The sequence below is a fragment of the Lithobates pipiens genome, unplaced genomic scaffold (assembly GCF_037356315.1).
Source record: "Lithobates pipiens isolate NorthernLeopardFrog02 unplaced genomic scaffold, aLitPip1_a1.2 Scaffold_16, whole genome shotgun sequence".
Classification (NCBI taxonomy): Eukaryota; Metazoa; Chordata; class Amphibia; order Anura; family Ranidae; genus Lithobates; species Lithobates pipiens.
This window is the reverse complement of record NW_027507748.1, coordinates 221,308,421-221,315,212: the sequence shown is the minus strand read 5'-3', so window position 1 is coordinate 221,315,212 and position 6,792 is coordinate 221,308,421.

Below are 6,792 nucleotides of genomic sequence, written 5' to 3'. Positions count from 1 at the left end.
TGGAACCTGACCTCAAAGACTTTGTTCCACAGACTGCTATCACACACTTTGGTGTGTTGAACGGACTCTTTTGTGTAATTCATTCACAGGAGGACATTGATAGTGCCTGGCGGGTGCAGTGTTGCTTTAAGGACGCTGTTTGGTGTGCCAGAAAGCACCTCATCCACCAGAGGAGAGGATGTCCATTGAGGACTGTGGCAGACTGATTCACAGTCTGCTCAGAGACTATCACCTGATGGACTTTAAGGAGGAAGAGGAGGTCTGATTTCCCCTTCCCCCCACCCTCCCCCACCACTACCGGTATGTATCCTTTGGCAGTTCAATAAAGCTTTGGGCCTGTGAACTCTTTTTTCCCCTCCCTACCCCACCTTCTCAACCCCTCACCCCGCCCCCCCCCCTCATCACACCTGTTGCTCATTGAAATGCCATTTGATTTGATTTGATTTGATTTGACTTGACTATGACAGTATGACTTGTTTTTTTGACATGTAATGCTTTCAGGGTAATGCGGCGTCATGCATGATGTGATGTTTCGGGGTATTATTACTCTGCGCAACACATCAGGCATCATACCGCAGGATGAATGTAATTTTATTTGTATGCTTGGAAACTGTATTGTTATGTAGTGTATTTATGTGCTGCGTCGCAGTACAGAGTGGAATGTACCCTGTTCAAAGTATTTTGTTTTTTGTATTTTTTTGCAAAATAAAGTATACATTTTCAATAAAAAAAAACACAAAAAAAACAGATGTCGCCTTTTGGCTAAGATCAAGTGTAGTATCTGTTCTTATCAGTTGCCAAAGGAGGCGCTGTTCCATCCCTATTCGAGGGGGTTTGGTCAGCACTCTCCGATGGCGTAATTAGCATCTGGAAGGACGGTTTCGGTAGGGGCCACGTCGTGCCATCCGACAGTAAACTGGGGGCCGATGCATTGGTCGAGTCTGAGCCGTCTAGAAGGGTGCTCCTGGTGAGGATGGGTGCTGCTACTGGTCTGACCCAGAGGGTCGAGTACCTGGCCTTCTGGCCTGGATTGGGGTAGTTCTAGCCCTGGAAGTCTTTTGGGAGGGAATACTGGCTCCTCACTATGCTGAGGGGGAGGAGCGGTTAGTACTTCCCGAATGTAATTAGGAAGGAGTGATGGGAGCGACGGTGGAGCCTGATGGCAAAGGGCTCTCGCCAAGCTTCCTGATCTTCATGCCTTCCTGTCTGGGGTGGGGACTGCTGTGGTCCGGACTGTGGGTAGACTTGAAAGCCTATGGAGTATGTGCCCCTGGAGTGGCAATCCAGGGGTGCCTAAGAATCACTGTGAGTAAGGGTCACATTGATTTTGGGCACCAAGGTCACTGCACCATAACATGCTTTTTTAGCACCTGCCTCTTGGGCCGGGCTTTTTGGCTGGGACCAGAGGAATTTTTTATTCCTGGCCAGAGGGCCTGGTCATTGTTTCACACAATGGCCAGCTTTTCACTAGCCTCTTCACTATCCCTTCCCCACTTTTTATTTATTTTTTGTGTGTGTTTGTCACGTCTTATTTTGTCACTTTGCACGTTTGCTGTGATGAGTAGGGTCACAGGTCCCAGGGCCTGTCTTGAAAGTCTGGGGAGGGGGTGGACATGGCCTTCTGGCTTAGTTCGCCCTCTTCCTTAGGGTTGGGGTCTCCCTTTGGGGGAGCCTCACCTAGTATTTGGGTGGGTCTGTTTCAGCAGACCTTCCAAAGAACGGGGTCTGACTGGTTTCAGCCAGGAAGACCAAGTTTTAAGTGTCCTTGTCCCTGTCAGGAGCCTAATGCCCCGGGAGATTCAGGACAAGGCTCTCTGATTTTAGAGGGCTTGTGTACCCAACTGCACTTTTTTGTGTCACTCTTTATGTGTGTGCACATTTTTTATGCACCGAGTGAAGTTTTTGAGTGTGTTTTTGTATGCCACAGGCTTTAAAAAAACAAAAAAAAACAGATGTAACTACACTCTAATGCATAATTCACAAAACAAAGGAGGTTTTGGTCTCCCACACCTCTGGTACTATTACTTACAGTGGTGTGAAAAATTGTTTGTCCCCTTCCTCATTTCCTGTTCCTTTGCATGTTTGTCACACTTAAGTGTTTCGGAACATCAAACCAATTTAAACAATAGTCAAGGACAACACAAGTAAACACAAAATGCAATTTGTAAATGAAGGTGTTTATTATTAAAGGTGAAAAAAAATCCAAACCATCATGGCCCTGTGTGAAAAAGTGATTGCCCCCCTTGTTAAAACATACTATAACTGTGGTTGTCCACACCTGAGTTCAATTTCTCTAGCCACACCCAGGCCTGATTATTGCCACACCTGTTCACAATCAAGGCATCACTTAAATAGGAGCTGCTTGACACAGTAAGGTCCACCAGAAGATCCTTAAAAGCTACACATCATGCCGAGACCCAAAGAAATTCAGGAACAATTGAGAAAGAAAGTAATTGAGATCTATCAGTCTGGAAAGGGTTATAAAGCCATTTCCAAAGCTTTGGGAATCCAGCGAACCACAGTGAGAGCCATTATCCACAAATGGCGAAGACATGGAACAGTGGTGAACCTTCCCAGGAGTGGCCGGCCGCCCAAAATTACCCCAAGAGCGCAGCGACGACTCATCCAAGAGGTCACAAGAGACCCCACAACAACGTCCAAGGAACTGCAGGCCTCACTTGCCTCAGTTAAGGTCAGCGTTCATGCCTCCACCATCAGGAAAAGACTGGGCAAAAATGGCCTGCATGGCAGAGTTCCAAGGAGAAAACCACTGCTGAGCAAAAAGAACATCAAAGCTCGTCTCAATTTCTCCACAACACATCTTGATGATCCCCAAGACTTTTGGGACAATATTCTGTGGACCGATGAGACAAAAGTGGAACTCTTTGGAAGGTGTGTGTCCAAGTATATCTGGCGTAGAAGGAACACTGCATTTCATAAAAAGAACATTATACCAACAGTAAAATGTGGAGGTAGTGTGATGGTCTGGGGCTGTTTTGCTGCTTCAGGACCTGGAAGACTTGCCGTGATAAAAGGAACTATGAATTCTGCTGTCTACCAAGAGATCCTGAAGGAGAATGTCCGACCATCTGTTCATGTACTCAAGCTGAAACGAACTTGGGTTCTGCAGCAAGACAATGATCCTAAACACACCAGCAAGTCCACCACCGAATGGCTGAAGAAAAACAAAATGAAGACTTTGGAGTGGCCTAGCCAAAGTCCTGACCTGAATCCTATTGAGATGTTGTGGTATGACCTTAAAAAGGCCGTTCATGCTCGAAAACCCTCTAATGTAACTGAATTAGGACAATTCTGCAAAGATGAGTGGGCCAAAATTCCTCCAGGACGCTGTAAAAGCCTCATTGCACGTTATCGCAAACGCTTGGTTGCAGTTGTTGCTGCTAAGGGTGGCCCAACCAGTTATTAGGTTTAGGGGGCAATCACTTTTTCACACAGGGCAATGATGGTTTGGATTTTTTTTCACCTTTAATAATAAACACCTTTATTTACAAATTGCATTTTGTGTTTACTTGTGTTGTCCTTGACAATTGTTTAAATTGGTTTGATGTTCCGAAACACTTAAGTGTGACAAACATGCAAAGGAACAGGAAATGAGGAAGGGGCCAAACACTTTTTCACACCACTGTAGCAGGCAGAGTCACACATATGGCACAATGGCTATCCTCAGACATTCATATCCCCTGGATCATGTTTGAATCCTCCTCTATTACTTGAAAAAAAACATGATAGTGGCCCACTCCATACAACTGTGGAACAAAGAACCTTATAATCTTATATCAGAAACCCCCCCATTAGCCTCATATATAGGAGACCCTAGATTCCCTCCCACATATCCGAATTACACACTTTTCCACAAATGGCTTCAAAAAGATCTAATCACACTTAAATCTTTAGTCATAAATATGAAATTCCCCTCTTTCAGATCGCTACAACCCAAATATAAACTCCCCACCTCAGAACTCCCTTAATATCTCCAAATTCAGGACTTTTTTGCTAACCACCTCTCTCTGACTATTAAACCCCCTAGTACTTTATTCGAACACATCTGCCTCTCCTCCTCTAGAGACAAAGGACTAATCTCACAAATATATCATTTCTTGGATAACTTACATCAACCGGAGAAACCGGCTCCAATGCTACAGTGGGAGGCTGATCTAGACTATTCTTTCCCCATTGAAACTTGGTATAAGATGATAGATAACCTACGCAAAAGCAATCGTGCTTTTAGAGAATCCCCACTAAAACTGGTTACTAGATGGTATATAACACCTGCCAAGAGCCACTCTTTTTACCCCCCAGCTTCCCCTGCCTGCTTCAGAGGATGTTCTGATGAGGGTAACTACCTTCATATCTTTTGGAGCTGTAAACTTCTAGAACCCATATGGCAGGCAGCTATAACTAAACTAGAAGCCACTTCCAAAATGAAAATCACCCTCTCACCACAAGTCTACATACTGTATGCTGAGGTTCCAGATATCCCCCCCCCACCATGCAATAGACTGCTTCATTCGCTAATCAGCGCCATCCAATGGATGATAGCCTTGAACTGTAAATCACATAACCTACCTTGGTCCCAGGTCTTATCCAGAATGGATGCTCTTAGACTATCTGAGAGGATCCATCACACACTCTCAGACATTATGCAATCCTCCCATAAAAAATGGATCTACTGGACTCCACCACAACAATAAATCTCAAAAATTAGGTAACCCATCTCACAGCCTCTCCTATAAACTCCCTCACTATTCTGTTGGCCCCTATTAATCGACTGTGTTATGCTAGAATACCTGTATGTATGGTTCAAGATACCTTGCCTTTTACTCATTGTGTATCTTTTATCATCATTGTAACATATCGCTTAATTAATATTTGATGCCTTTCTTCTGCTTAACTCATGTAAGATACCTCATCAATGTATATAATGTCTCACTTTATACTGAAAACTTGTCATTCTCCAGTCTTCCAAATAAAACTTTTGTAAACAAAAAAAAATGAAAATAAATGTTCAATGATAAAATAATAAACTCTCACTAATGTGACCAAATTATATACGAGTAAATAGTGAGTAAATATATAAGAGGAAATACATAATTGATGGAAATAAAAATTATTGTAATAATATATAAGATGGTCCAAAATCCTAAGAAAACCATTGGTCACTTTAGCTGTTAGCTATGTGATGGCCACAGACAGGCACAGGCAACAGTTACCAAACAAAAATGACAGTGATGAGATTGTACGAAATAAATAATAAAGTGTCTTAATTTAGTGAATAAAATATGATTCATATTTTTATTCACTAAATTAAGACACGTTATCAATTATTTGGTAGAACGGCAAGGACAGGTTATGTGAATGTTTTCATATTTTACTCACCGGGGATTGCGACCAGGACAGGGTGTGCTCAGTGTTGGCCAGTGGCACTGGCCAGGGCCTTGTGTGTCTGTCCAGGGGGTGAGTCTGACAGGTCAGGTCTCCGCTGTCCATCTCTCTCGTGGACGGTGCTGCTGGTGCTGCTGCCAGCTCTCGCCGGCTCCACTGAACTTACCACTCCGAGGCCCCTCCTTCGGCCCACTCGGCTCCTAGCAATCAGCTTGCGGAATGAAATAATTAGCGGGCGTCGGCGGGTCAGGTGGTGCAGAATCAGGATCGGATTGTCTCAGGGATTTCCGGAAATGCGTGCGCATGTGCAGTTCTCACCAGATCCAGTCGCAGCCATCCCTAATCCAAAGCATACCACCTCATCTGTGAAGCATGGTGGTGTCATAGCATGGGCATGTATGGCTGCCATTGGAACTGGTTCTTTTGTATTTATTGATGATGTCATGGCATGGGCATGTATGGCTGCCAATGGAACTGGTTCTTTTGTATTTATTGATGATGTGACTTCTGAAAAAAGCAGCAGGATGAATTCTGAAGTGTTTCGGGCAATAATATCTGCTCATATTCAGCAAAATGCTTCAGAACTCATCGGACGGCGCTTCACAGTGCAGATGGGCAATGACCCAAAGCATAGTGCGAAAGCAACCAAAGAGTTTTTTAAGGGAAAGAAGTGGAATGTTATGCAATGGCCAAGTCAATCACCTGACCTGAATCCGATTAAGCATGCATTTTACTGAAGACAAAACTGAAGGGAAAATGCCCCAAGAACAAGCAGGAACTTAAGACAGTTGCAGTAGAGGCCTGGCAGAGCATCACCAGGGATGAAACCGAGCATCTGGTGATGTCTATGCATTCCAGACTTCAGGCTGTAATTGACTGCAAAGGATTTGCTACCAAGTATTAAAAAGCGAAAGTTTGATGGATGATTGTTAATCTGTCCCATTACTTTTGGTCCCTTAAAAAGTGGGAGGCACATATACAAACTGTTGTAATTCCTACACCGTTCACCTGATTTGGATGTAAATACCCTCAAATTAAGGCGGAAAGTCTGCATTTTGTTTGTTTCATTTCAAATCCATTGTGGTAGTGTATAGAGCCAAAAAGATTAGAATTGTCGATGTCCCAAAATTTATGGGCCTTTCTTCTTAAATCCAATGTCTCCATCAGGGAAATCCCAGAATTATAAAGCAACAATGCAACAAATGTACACTACGTTTATTTCAAATTGATCATTAAAAAACATGTTAGTACAGTCACATTTCCTTGTGCCATGAAGCGGCACACACTATAGAAAGCCTGAATGGTTACAAAACTCTGCTTGTTTGAGCCAATGTGCGTTCCACCTGAGCTGGACGTAATGTAAGTGAAAACTCGGAAGTTCCACCACTC